This window comes from Odocoileus virginianus, chromosome 11 (assembly GCF_023699985.2).
Source record: "Odocoileus virginianus isolate 20LAN1187 ecotype Illinois chromosome 11, Ovbor_1.2, whole genome shotgun sequence".
NCBI lineage: Eukaryota > Metazoa > Chordata > Mammalia > Artiodactyla > Cervidae > Odocoileus > Odocoileus virginianus.
Window position 1 is genome coordinate 69662876 of NC_069684.1, and position 14353 is coordinate 69677228.

Below are 14353 nucleotides of genomic sequence, written 5' to 3' on the forward strand. Positions count from 1 at the left end.
ATCTATGGGTGAAAGCAAGAGGGAAGGCGCTGGAGGGTCCCGGAGCAGCTGGCGGATCCTTATTTCTGCAAACGAACCGCTCTCAGCTTCATTCACTGCACACATTAGATTTTCTGAATCTTAGAGGACACTAGATCTAGATTTCTTAGAAGGTTCCCTAAATATAGATTTCTTGGACTTTCCTAATAAATAAAAGGACTAACATATTTGTAAACATATCTCACCAGACTGAAGTCACTTTTACGTCAAGAAAAATAACAGTGTTCAAGCATCAACCCTGGAGTCATTCAAATCAAGAAGTGTATTTTTTTTTTTTTTTTCCAAAATGAATCATCATCTAGTGACACGTCCAACTGGGAACCTCCAAACACAGATCTTTTCCTCTAGTGAGCACGCTCTTTGCCACTGCCCCAACACAAGTCTGTTTCAGCTCACAAGTTACATTTTTGTATCAATCTTTCCTACATAATAAGAGGACAGAAAATCACCAGTGCTCTGTGGTAAGATAAATAGGAAGGAAATCCAAACAAGAGGGGATGTATGTGTGCATATAATTGATTCACTTATCTGTACAGTAGAAACTTACATAATGTTGTAAAGCAACGGTGCTCCAAAAACAATTTACCTAAAAAAGTGTTTTCCCAAGTATAACTTGTCTGTTGATGAAAAGAAAAGGCCCCATGAAAACAACAGTGCAAAATCTAACCTCTTCCTCTGATGTTGGGCCCAGCATTATAGTCAGTAATTCTTCCATCCTCATCTCAACTGAGGCATTAGCACCAAACATCCTGAGTTGTAGTCTAGGGAAAGAGAATGGGGGCTGAAAACTGCCTAAATCAGTGCTGCTCACTGTGGCTGAAGACCAGTCTGGTCTCCCAGCAGTGGCCAGACTCTGGCAAGGGAGGAAAAGAAATGAAGAGTAAGTGCTTAAAAGCTGCATAGCAATTTGACAGGGTATTTTCTTTGTTTGTTCATTAGATTGAGTCACTGAAATGGGGTTTGCATTTTATATATTTTTATCATTTTTATTCCATTTTCCAAGTGATTTTTCTTATTGTGTTTATTAAAATATTGATCCATAATGGATTGGAATTTTTTCTCCAGTCTGGTTCTTAGCCAAAAAGTGTGAGTTGCTCAATGGTGCCTGACTCTTTGCGGCCCCATGGACTGTAGCTCCCCAGGCTCCTCTGTCCCTGGAATTCTCCAGGCGAGAATACTGCAGCGGGTAGCCATTCCCTTCTGCAGGGGCTCTGCCTGAGCCAGGGGTAGAACCCAGGTCTCCTCCTGCCTTTCAGGCAGATTCTTTGTCATCTGAGCCACCAGGGAAGCTCTTCTTAGTCAAAGCAAGGCTCTAAATCACACACCAAAGCTTATTCCCAGACCCATGTAAAGTCTAAATTAGAAGAAAGAGACAGTGAGATACAAATGGTAGAAATGCAAGATACATGCACTCCAGTGTTAATAGCTGCATTATTCGCAAGTGCCAAGGCATGGAAGCAACCTTGGTGTCCATCAACAGATGAATGGATAAAGAAGATGCTATGTACACATATATATACAATGAAATGCTACTTAACCAAAAAAGAACAAAATAATGCCCTTCAAATACAGAAGCTCTCCATTTATAGCAACATGGATGGACCTGAAGGTTAGCACACTAAGTGAAGAAAGTCAGATAAAGACAAACATCACATGATATCACCTCTGTGTGGAGCCTAAAATATAAACATGAATATAAACTTCTATTTATAAACATAAAATATAAACACAAATGAGTTTATTTACAAAACAGAAACAGACTCGCAAACATAGAAAATAAACTTAGGATTTCCAAAGGGGAAAGGGGAGGGAGAGGGGTAAATGAGGAATTTGGGATTAACAGACACATACTATATATAAAACGGATAATAGCAAAGGCTTACTGGGAATCCCCTGGTGGCCCCGTGGTCAGCACTGGGAGCTTTCACTACTGGGGGCCAGTTTCAGTCCCTGATCGGAGAACAAAGACCCTGCAAGCACATGACACTGACAAAGATAATAAAATTATGTCTATATATATATTTTGGGGGGCTCCAAAATCACTGCAGGTGGTGACTGCAGCCATGAAATTAAAAGACGCTTGCTCCTTGGAAGAAAAGTTATGACCAACCTAGACAGCATATTAAAAAGCAGAGACATTACTTTGCCAACAAGGTCCATCTAGTCAAAGCTGTGGTTTTTCCAGTGGTCGTGTATGGATGTGAGAGTTGGACTACAAAGAAAGCTGAGCGCTGAAGAATTGATCTTTTGAACTGTGGTGTTGGAGAAGACTCTGAAGAGTCCCTTGGACTGCAAGGAGATCCAACCAGTCCATCCTAAAGGAGATCAGTCCTGGGTGTTCATTGGAAGGGCTGATGCTGAAGCTGAAACTCCAATACTCTGGCCACCTTATGCGAAGAACTGATTCATTGGAAAAGACCCTGATGCTGGGAAAGATTGAAGGTGGGAGGAGAAGAAGACAACAGAGGATGAGATGGTTGGATGGCATCACTGAATCAATGGACATGAATTTGAGTAAGCTCTGGGAGTTGGTGATGGACAGGGAGGCCTGGCGTGCTGCAGTCCATAGGGTTGCAAAGAGTCAGACACAGCTGAGCAACTGAACTGAACTGATATATATATATATATAGGCCATATATATATATATATATGGGCCTACTGTGTAGCACAGGGAATTATATTCAGTATCTTGTGATAACCTATAAAGGAAAAGAATCTGGAAATATATATATATATATATATAATTGAATCTGTTTACTGCACACATAAAAATAATACAAAACTGTAAATCAACTACACTTCACTTTAAAAAAAAAAATATATACATATTATAGTTAGACTAACCTGATTTCAAATCCCTACGCTGCACCTACCGTTGACTTGTGTAAATTGGCTAATCTCAATTCCTTATCTGAAGGTAGGGGAAATAGCCTTTGATTTGCATATTGAGATGTGCACTACATGAAATACTGTGCTACGGGCCTGGCACAATACCAGGCCCACAGTAAGGACTGTGGGCTGCCTTAAAAACCATGGGGTTGAGCCCACAACTCATTGCTCCAATGAGAATCACAGGACCACAGCAACACGTCAACCACAGGCCCTGACAAGGCCGCAGCTCAGGCCAGCCAGGTCATCTCTCCACCAAACCTAAAGAACTCAGCATCGTGCCTAGGAAGAAAATGTGGCAGCTGCCAGTGACTGCCATTCTCCTCTTCTCTCATGAGAAAGAACCCTGATTTCGTTCCGCTGTCAGGCTTCCCTGTAATTCAGGGGAGCTGGGCCCCTCCCACTATAACTTCATTCCCCCTGTCCAGTGACTGATTTAGACGGAAGGACTACTGAGAAGTGAGTTTCTTACTCTCCAGAGCAAAAGAAGCTAGACCTTTTCATCCCTCTGGTTGTTGTCCACATTTCCTGAGACCAAGAGGGAACTCAGCCTGAGAAGATAAATCAACTAGCAGAAAATAGCACACAGAACAATGGAAAGAATGAGGACCTGGGTGACTTTGTAAAACCCACGAATTAACCAATCGATCAATTAACCAATCAAATTCTGAGAATCACTTGAGAATTTTCAATATGTGAGATAATAATTTTCCTTTTGACTAACTCACTGTTATTTGAATTTGCGGTTATAGCCAAAATCTGCGTGAAAAATATGCGTGACCTCTCGGGCTATAAGCAGTCCAGTCTCCTCCATCTCGAGGCTCCCCGTATCCCTTCCTCTTTCTGAGTGGCTGAGTCACCTCTGACTCATCCACTGAACACCCAGCATTTGAGGGAGTTCAGGACAGGGAAGGAGTTCATTCCCTTTCACCACAAGACAGGAATCCTCCCTTTCAGCCAAGTCTTAGGCCAGCCCATGTCCCACCTTCTGATTGCCTTCATCTAAGGAAACTAGAGCTCTGCAGAGCTAAGTCCACAGCCTGATGCCAGCAATGAAGTGTGTGAGGAGGCCCACCTGCAGGATCTTGCCTACATCTGCATGATCTTGCCCGCATCTGCATTTCTCACAGAGCTCTACCATCTCACCCCGTTTCTTCTGAGGTGGAACCACTTTACAGCTCTTTCCCTTCTTCTCAGGGCCTTTTCAGATGGTTCCTCTTCTACCACAATGGAAGACAGCATTCTTATCTCCTCTCATTGACCACAGCTCTGTGTCACAGGTTTAGACAATCGATGATAATCTGAAAGGCTTTGTCTTCTAATTATTTCCTAAGCTTGACATTGTTTCTGAAACCTGACTGTGAAACTGTCTTAATGGGTTTTTTTAGTTTTTTAATTTAAGCATAACTTCTTTACAATGATGTGTCCGTTTCTGCTGAACAACAACGCGAATCAGCTCCGTGCATACGTATATTCCCTCCTTCCCGAGCGTCCCTCCCGCCCACCGCCGCCCACCCTCCCAGGTCGTCACCGAGCCGTGAGCTGAGCTCTCATTGCTGTTATAGCACCTTCCCACCCGCTGTCTTCCCACAGTAACGTGTTTATGTCAGTGCTGCTCTCAGCTCACCCCACGCCCTCCTTCCCCACTGCATCCAAGGGTGAGCCTTCGAGTGCAGAATCTTGGCAGTCCTTGTCGTCAACAGTGTGAAGCTCTGAAAAAGAGTTAAATAAATGCTTGAGCTGAATGAAAAAGAAAGCTTTCTCTATAGTCATTAAATCACAAACATTTTGAGTTACACCTTCAGAGGCTCTCTTATTCAGCTGCCCAACTGCCAGCCAGAACTATCCTAACAGACGGACCTCAGGCTCACACGTCAATGTTTGCAATAAAGCAGAACTTACCACCTTCTGTGCCACGTACTCCATTTCTGGAGCACCTTCGCTATTGGAAAGCTATTCGAATGTCATTATCAGGACCAAATTTGCTTCCCTGTAACTTGCCTTAAATTGTTTCATTTATATTTTCTGGGATAAAATAGAATAAATGTATTTCATCTCCACACAGATTAGCCCTTCAAATACAGAAGGCAGCTATTCTATCTATTCTAGTCAACCTGTTCAGGCTAACTACCCGTAGGTTCTGAAATTTTTCTGTAAAAGGTATAGTTTTCTTTCCCAGGGACAGAGGAGCCTGGTGGACTGTAGTCTATGGGGTCACACAGGGTCGGACACAACTGAAGCGACTTAGCAGCATAGTTTCCAGGATCTTTTCCATTCCCACACTTTTTTTTTTCTTGTATGCATTCATTAAGAGAGTCATTTCTCTCTCACGCCTCATTTACTCACTTCACAAGTGTTGACTGATCTCCTGTGTGCCAGGAGCATAGCCGAGGATCGGAGGTGGAACCTGCAGTCCCAGGAGGAGAACCGAATGGACAATGACAGTGAGGAACCGCGTTATGTGTGCCGGGTCACTGCGTTGCACAACGTCCGGCAGCATTCACACACAGCACAACACACATTTCACCCTTCGGAGTTGTGCAATGTGGTAGACCAGTCATTGATGGGACCAAGCCGTGGATCAGGAAGGGCCTCCGTACAAGAAGAACGTTTAAACTGAGACCTGAAATGTGAGTATCAGTTAATTAGGCAAAGAGAGAAAGGAACAGTGTGCATGCTAACAGAAAGCAGGTACAAAGACGTGGACGGTAAAGCAAAAGAGGGGGAGGGAGAGGAGGCAACAGAGAGGAGTGAGTCTGGAGACGTAAGCAGTGATCAGGCCACACTGTTTCTCTGCGACCACGGTAGGGAGGTTGACTCATATCCTAAAGAAGTTGGGAGTCTATTGAAGGGTTTTAAGCAGGGAAATAACATGATTGTATTTGCATTCTGGCTGCTGTGTGGAAAGCAAATTAGCTGAGAATAAGATCAGAATCTGGGAGACCAATTCAAAACCTGTTACAGTTATCCAAGACAAAAAAAAAAAAAAAAATCAGTGACTTGAACCAAGGTAATAGCAGCGAAATAAAAAGGAAATTACAGAGACATACCTGTGCAATAGTTCAGATGTAGCATCAATTAGACTTGATGTCTGGCTGGATGTGGGCAAAAGATAACAGGGGGAGATCAAGGATCTCACCAGAGACAAACAGTGATGCCGAAGACTGAGGCTGGAAACACTGGAGGAGGGCCAGGCTTTAAAAAAGGAGAAGCTGCGAAACCCAGGTTGGGAGGTATTCAGGTGAGGTACTTTATGGTATCTAGATGGAGACATCTAATTTGATTTCAGGAGACACTGGCACAGATTTTGGAGTCATTGGGATATCAACACGGAAACTGTGGGAGGTCAGCTCACTCATAAAAAGTATATAGTGTGAGAATCTAAGAGTCATTTAATGGGTGGACTGAGGAATAGGTATCAGAAATGGAGACCAAGGAGAAACAGAAACATGCACATTACCTTATGTAAAATTAGACAGCCAGTGGAAATTTGCCTTGTGACCCAGGGAGCTCAAATCCAATGCTACGTGACAACCTTGAGCGGCGGGATGGGGTGGCAGGTGGGAACGAGGTTCAAGAGGGAGAGGACATATGCATCCCAATGGCTGATTCACATTGATATGTGGCAGAAACCAACACAATCAGTTCAGTTCAGTTGCTCAGTCGTGTCCAACTCTTTGCGACCCCATGAATCTCAGCATGCCAGGCCTCCCTGTCCATCACCAACTCCCAGAGTTCACCCAAACTTCTGTCCATTGAGTCAGTGATGCCATCCAACCATCTCATCCTCTGTCATCCCCTTCTCCTCCTGCCCTCAATCTTTTCCCGCATCAGGGTCTTTTCTAATGAGTCTGTTCTTCCATCAGGTGGCCAGAGTATTGGAGTTTCAGCTTCAGTCCTTCCATGTCCAAAGGACATCAGTCCTTCCAATGAACACTCAGGACTGATTTCCTTTAGGATGGACTGGTTGGATCTCCTTGCAGTCCAAGGGACTCTCAAGAGTCTTCTCCAACACCACAGTTCAAAAGCATGGTGTGTCAAGGCCACAGCACGTCAGATATCATTCAAGGTCCTTCTGCCAGCTAGAAATAAGAGACAGCTGGAGCTCATCCAGAAATGGACCATGTCAGACTTTCTCAGACACCTTGATGAAATCCATGAGGTCAAGTCTGCATCCTGGAAGTCCACATCTACCGGTCCAGTGACCATGTGAAACAAGGAGCTTGTTTAGAGCAGAAAGACCTCGAATCTGCCCCGTCCACACTAGACGGCTGCCGTGTAACGGCATCTGCTCGTTTTGGTGAGTGAGCCTGAATTTCTCTGACCCACAGTCTTGCCCCGGCCTGCATATCAGAGATACTTTGTCTCCCTGGCATGGGTTTGGGGCTCCTCTAAAATCTGACTCTGCATTCACATCTGCAGACTCTTTTGGTCTCAGATGTCTCCTGGGGCCGCACCACAACACAAACGGCATCACAGCCTTACAGGTGAAACCTCGGTGAAACTGACTGAGTCCCGGTGACGGCTGCTTTCTTCCCTGCTTACTCACACACCACCGTTTCATAACCTGGGGCTCCTCTCCCCTCGGACGGTGGAGGCAAGCAGTGGGAACAGCGCTTCCACACAGAATCTGGGAGTGGGAGACAGAGAGGAAAGATGCTCACGTATCAAGAAAAACACGTCACAGAGCTGAAATTTGCTCAGTAGGAGAGGGGACGAATGTAAGTCCATGTTTTCTTCGAGAAACTGCCGTTTTGGGTGAAATCTTGAGTTGGAGGCGGGGGGGAGGGAAGTTCCTGACCTGCAGCTTTCTCCGGCTGTGGAGACTGTGTGAGTGGACTACTAACTGGAGGGTTGATTTTGCTGCTCTGGATTCTTTCTTTCCTTTCCTTCTCCTATTGCTTTATAACACATGATAACCTTCTCCCTCCCTTCTTATTTCCATGGGAAAATACTATGAATGAGTAAAGTCATATTAATACAAATAAATAATTCATCATTCCCAAATCACAGCATCTTTATTCCTACGTCCTGGATCAAATGGCTTTACTATCCACAATCTCTTTGCTAGATAAGGAGTCAGCACCTTCTCTCAAGCCAGAAAGGAAGACATCCAGTGATTCCCCGCCCCCCCCCCCCCCCCCCAGTTTCCCAGAAGCTTCTTACGATGTGAGGATTAATTTGACAGACGTGACTAGAACAAGAGTCACCTTTGTCATTGCCTGTGGTAGTTACGGTAATACTAGCTTGCTGTGACAGGTAAACTCTGCGGTCTTAGTAACCTAACACGATAGAAATGTATTTGTCACTCCCGGAAAGGACGTGTGTGGAGGGGTCAGCACCAAGAGGGTTGCGGAGAGATACAGACAAGAATCCTGCTTCACACGTCATCCGTGGTGATGGAGGTTCTGTGCCAGAGTCACCCCGCAGAGACGGGGAGGACCCCAAACACACCCACATGTGGCTCACACTGATAATCACACACACACACACACAGCTCAAGAGGATATGGAAAGGTTTACTGCTCACATAACATGGCTCTCTGTGGGGAACAGGGCAGCCTCTCAGACTTCCTCATTGCTGGGCAACAGGCCCAGGAATGGTTTGGGAGAAAGCAGGAGCTGGGGGCTGGTGATATTTAGGTGAGGGGACTTGCTAAGGGCTCCGAGGCTCGGGCTGACCCGCACGGTTTGCGCCTCCTTTGGCTAATGCCAAAGGCCGGGGCAAGTTTCCTGGAGACGGAAGAAGCAAGGGGAGGGCTAGGCTCCAAGGATGTCCCAGTCAAACATCAAAAACAAGTCAGACTCTTCATTCACTTAGCTTCAGCAGCACACAGCTTTCATAGTTGCTTTGAGTGTCCACACCAAGGCCAGAAGTGAAGGTAGAAAGGAAAACGGAAGATTGATGGGAGGTTTTTAACAGGTAAAGCAGGGAATGCGGGTATTTCCTTTCTGCCCACATTACACTGATCAGAACTCAGTCGCTGAGGAAAATACAGTCTCGAGCTGGGCAGCTGTGGAAGGGGTAGGAACCCGTCGCTCGGGGTCAGCCTTCCGTGCCATGGAGGATTGCAAGCAGCAAGCAATCTAGGCTTTGTGAGGCCCAAAGCCTGAGTAATGGAGAAGCTGTCTTTAAGAAAAAATAAAGGGAACAGGTCCCAAATTAGAAAAGGGCCTGTGCCAGTCAGGGCTCTGAACTGAAGCTCCGTTGGCTTCTCTGTAAAGGTCTCACAGGATGATTGTAAGTCGACCACCTCTTGCCCCTTTTCAGGGTCACCGAGGAAGAACCAAGAGGAAAGGGGCGTGGGTTCTGACACGACTACAGAAACTCCTTCCTGGGGCGTGGGGGTCAACTCGGATGTTGGTGACAAGCTATAAAGTTCACAGAACTCCACCCCAGATCCTATGAAAACAAAGGCAGATGTGCTGTAAGAACTGGCAGAAATATTGCTACACATTTTCTGTTGGTGAAACATAAAATGTTACCTCTTTGAGACCATATCCCTAAAGGAATGACTTTCCTTTGCTTTTGCTCTGTACGTAGCTATTCAGTGACTTAGGGCAGGGACACTTTTTAAATAACAGGTTTATAGCATGAAGTGTGAACAGTATTATTTGATGTTGCACGGTTTTAGAAACTTTGGGAAGCAGCAATATCCCTCCGCAGGCCTCCAACCCTGCGATTCTCTGATTCAAGGACGTTCTTAGACTATCCATCACCCAACCTGCTCTCTGATGTACCATAGAGGGAAGCAGCTGGCTTTTTTTCTTTTTTGCTTCCCAGGCTAAAGAATCTGTCTGCCAATGCAGAAGATGTGAGTTCGATCCCTGGATTGGGATGATTCCCTGGAGAAGGAAATGGCAACCCACTCCAGTATTCTTTCCTGGAGAATCCATGGGCCCATGGACAGAGGACCCTGGCAGGCTACAGTCCATGAGGTTGCAAAGAGTCGGACACAACTGAGCCCTAACCTAGGAGAATAAGGATGTATTCAATTCTTTTCCTTTTAATTGCCAAAACAAATTTCAAGTCTCCCATGTGTGGACACTGAGCTGGATGACCCCTGAATACCAGCAGGAACAGGCTTAATCTCTTGGGACCTCTCCCGGGACCTCAGGGCATGGTGAGCAGAAGAGATGCTCTAACACAGGAGTTCCCAACCTGGCAGGAGAATGGGGAAAAGTCAAATCTTACCTTTTCACTAACCTCTAGTCAAGATGTAACCTCTTGTTTTTATTAAGAGGATAGGAAACAAATACAGACCACTGTAGCATTAACAGTGCCTATGACCTTGTTGCTGATAGAAATCACAGATATTCTGTATCTCATTATGGCTGGCTGTTTTAAATATCTCAACACTCATCACTACTTAGAAATGTCAACAATTTGTTGGCCCACCGCTAGATCTTGTTAATTAATGCATTAGTAAAGAAGCACATTTATTATGTAACACCACTGCCATTTCCACATTTTGATAGCTGTATATTAATAAAAGTGGGCTTCCCAGGTGGTGCTGGTGGTAAAGAACCTGCCTGCCAATGCAGGAGATGTAAAAGACTCAGGTTTGATCCCTGGGTTGGGAAAATCCCCTGGGGGAGGGCATGGCAACCCACTCTATCTAGTATTCTTGTGTGGAGAATCTCAGGGACAGAGGAGCCTGGCAGGCTACAGTCCATAGCGTCACAGAAGAGTCAAACACAACTCAGTGACTAAACAACAATGGGATCCCATAAGCATTGTGACGCTCCACCCTCTTATTGACAACAGCAAGGCTTTAAATGTCTGGGCTTCAGCGTGACCCAGTCCTGCTGTGGTCCAGAGCTTCTGCGGATGTACTACTGTCCCACTTTTCTTTTTTCCTTGATTTTTATTTATTTCTATTCAGCTCTATTATACCATAGTGAATACGGTTTTGGAAGCTTCTATTTGGAAAAAAGTGATATAAAAATAGAACACTAAATTGTTGTTTAGTTGCTCAGTCATGTCTGACTATTTGTGACCCCATGGACTGCAGCATGCCAGGCCTCCCTGTCCTTCACCATCTCCCGGAGTTTGATCAAACTTATGTCCACTTGAGTCGGCGATGCCATCCAACCATCTCATCCTTTGTTGTCCCCTTCTCCTGCCTTCAATCTTTCCCAGCATCAGGGTCTTTTCCAACGAGTCAGCTCTTCGCATAAGGTGACCAAAGCACTGGAGCTTCAGCTCCAGCATCAGCTCTTCCAGTGAACACCCAGGACTGATCTCCCTTAGGATGGACTGGTTGGATCTCCTTGCAGTCCAAGGGACTCTCAAGAGTCTTCTCCAACAACTCAGTTCAAAAGCATCAATTCTTCAGTGTTCAGCCTTTGCTATGGTCCAACTCTCACATCCATACATGACTACTGGAAAAGCCATAGCTTTGACTATACAGACCTTTATTGGCAAGGTAATGTCTCTGGTTTTTAATGTGCTGCCTAGGTTGGTCGTGGCTTTTCTTCCAAGGAGCAATCGTCTTTTAACTTCATGGCTGCAGTGACCATCTGAAGTGATTTTGATGGAGAAGGAAATGGCAACCCACTCCAGTATTCTTGCCTGGAAAAGCCCATGAACAGAGGAGCCTGGCGGGCTGCAGTCCATGGGGTTACATGACTGAGCATGTGTGCATGAGGGTGGAGGGAGATGGGTTGGTAGCAATAAACTGGTAGAACTAAAAAAAAAAAAAATGAAGTGATTTTGGAGCTTAAAAAAATAAAGTCTGTCACTATTTCCATTGTTTCCCCATCTATTTGCCATGAAGTGATGGGACCGGATGCCATGATCTTAGTTTTCTGAATGTTGAGCTTTAAGCCAACTTTTTCACTCTCTTCTTTCACTTTCATCAAGAGGCTCTTTAGTTCCTCTTCACTTTCTGCCATAAGGGTGGTGTCATCTGCATATCTGAGGTTATTGATATTTCTCCCAGCAATCTTGATTTCAGTTTCTGCTTCATCCAGCCTGGCATGTCGCATGATATAATCTGCATAGATGTTAAACAAGCAGGGTGACAATCTCCAGCCTTGACGTACTGCTTTCCCAATTTGGAACCAGTTTGTTGTTTCATGTCTGGTTCTAACGCTTGCTTCTTGACCTGCATACAGATTTCTCAAAAGGCAGGTAAGGTGGCCTGGAACCCCCATTGTTGAAGAATTGTCCAGTTTGTTGTGATCCACACAGTCAAAGGCTTTAGTGTAGTCAATGAAGCAGAAGTAGATGTTTTTCTGGAACTCTCTTGCTTTTTCTATGATTCAATGGAGGTTGGCAATTTGCTCCCTGATTCAAAATACTAAATACAAATAAATAATAGAGTGAAATGACCAAAAACTTGTCTAAATAATGTAGCTGCTGAAATCTAGACAGATGCTAGGTTATTAAAAGGAATTTTCAGGGCTCCCCTGGTGTTCAGATTGTAAAGAATCTGCCTGCAATTCAGGAGACCCGGGTTTGATCCCTGGGTCAGGAGGATCCCTTGGAGAAGGGAATGACAACCCACTCCAGTGTTCTTGCCTGGAGAATCCCATAGACAGAAGGGCCTGGCAGGCTACAGTCCATAGGGTCTCAAAGAGTCAGATGCAATGAGCAACTAACACTTTCACTTTCAAAACTGGGCAATTTCAAGACATAGATCAAGTATTAAAAGAAAGCCGTTAAAAAATGGAATTCTCAGGACATCTTTTAAGCCTCAGCAGCATCCATCGACTCACACGGTATTTACATCAGCTCCCCGACAGGAATCAGGGACGGTGACTCCAGGACTTCACCCCACTTCGGGGCACATTTTTCCACGTGCCCCTTGTAGGCCGCACAGGTCTGTGGCTGCTTTGTGGCAGCCCCTGGCAGGCCTGCGGGGAGGTCAGGCTAAGGAGTGCGCTCGGGGGGCATGGTTACTGTGGTTGCTGCCGCAGGACCCACTGAGGGCGGAGCAGGAGGAAACGGGCGAAGCGTCAGCGGGGCGGGGTACGGGGGTCTGCCAGGGAGCAGGCTGCTCTCCGGGGGGATGGAGGTGCCAGCTCGGCCGGCAGGAGGGCGGGCAGGGTCGGGTGCCCACTGCCCCTTCCGCGGGGAGGCTCTCGCGGCCGCACTTGCCGCAGTCTCTGCCACACCCTTTGGCGCTGAGTCATAGGCACCTCCTCGAAACTGTCAGGGAGGCAGGGCCTCTCTGCCTTGTGCTCGATACCAGGACTTCCCAGGTTCCCGCCAACAATCACCCAACAGGGCCAGGCGCGGGGGAGGCATCGTGAATAAAGCAGACGCAACGCCTGCCCTCGTGGAGCTCACATTCCAGTCATTATAAATAAGTGATGCAGCTTGTATGAAGGTGATCAGATCTATGGGGGAGGGGGGTGTCTAAGTGGGGTGATTGTTTTGCATGCACATCATACTTCAATAATAACGATGTTTAAAAATAAAGTCACGGAAAGGAACCCAGCGCCCAGAGAGAGGGGTGGGGGGCGGGGAGGAAGCGGCTGTTTGAAGAAGAGCGATCAGGGTAGACGTCATTGAAAAAGTGACACAGGAACAGAACGTAAAGGAAACACACGGCAGACATCTGAAGGAGGAGCGTTCCACCCTGGGGGCCTGGGGGGCAGGGAGGGGGTGCGGCACCTTCCAGTGCTCTGGGCCCTGAGTGCTGCGGTCCTCCTGGAAGAGCAACCTGAACCTCTCTGAGCCTCAGCTGACACCACTGCCTGCTCTTGGCCTTTGGGCAGACACTCCAAGAAAGCAGCAAACCCCTGCAAGATCGCGTCAGGGTCCTGAACTACAAAGCATTATTTTCTAGGTACTCAATCAAGTTGAGCCTCCACTTACAAATCCATGAAATGGGGATGATAATACCACTATCTCACAGGGCTGTTGGAGGTCAAAATCCACAAGAGCGGAGAGAAGTCACAAAGGGGGATGGGATCTCTGAGCTGGGCTGGGTGTGTTCTTTCATTTAGGGTGTGACAGGAACTGGGCCCAGCGTTTACAGCGGTTAGCTATTTAATTCTCACAAAACAGCATGACAAAGATGCGCTTTCCATCACTGTTTCACTGATGGGAAAGGGAGGCTTCTCACAGAGGCTGAAAGCTTTGAGCTGGTAAGCGGGAGAGCCGGAACGTGACCCGGGGCTGTGGGAGTCCCGGTTGTGGTCCACACCACACCGCAACCCCCCTGCCGCTCAATCCCTCAAGCCACACTGTATTTGCTGGCGTGAGCACAAAGAACCGGGTTCTGAAACCCAACCTAGACACAGCTTCTCTCACACTTCCTTTCCATCAGCCCCAGTCTCGGTGGCCTCCTCTGCTGGGATACAACCCGGTGGTTCTCACCCCTGAAGTCAGGGGCCTGATTAATTTTGTCAGATGTGGGAGGGGAGGGAAGGAGACGCGTTCTTAGAACTGGGGCTGAGGCTGGGACTAGCGG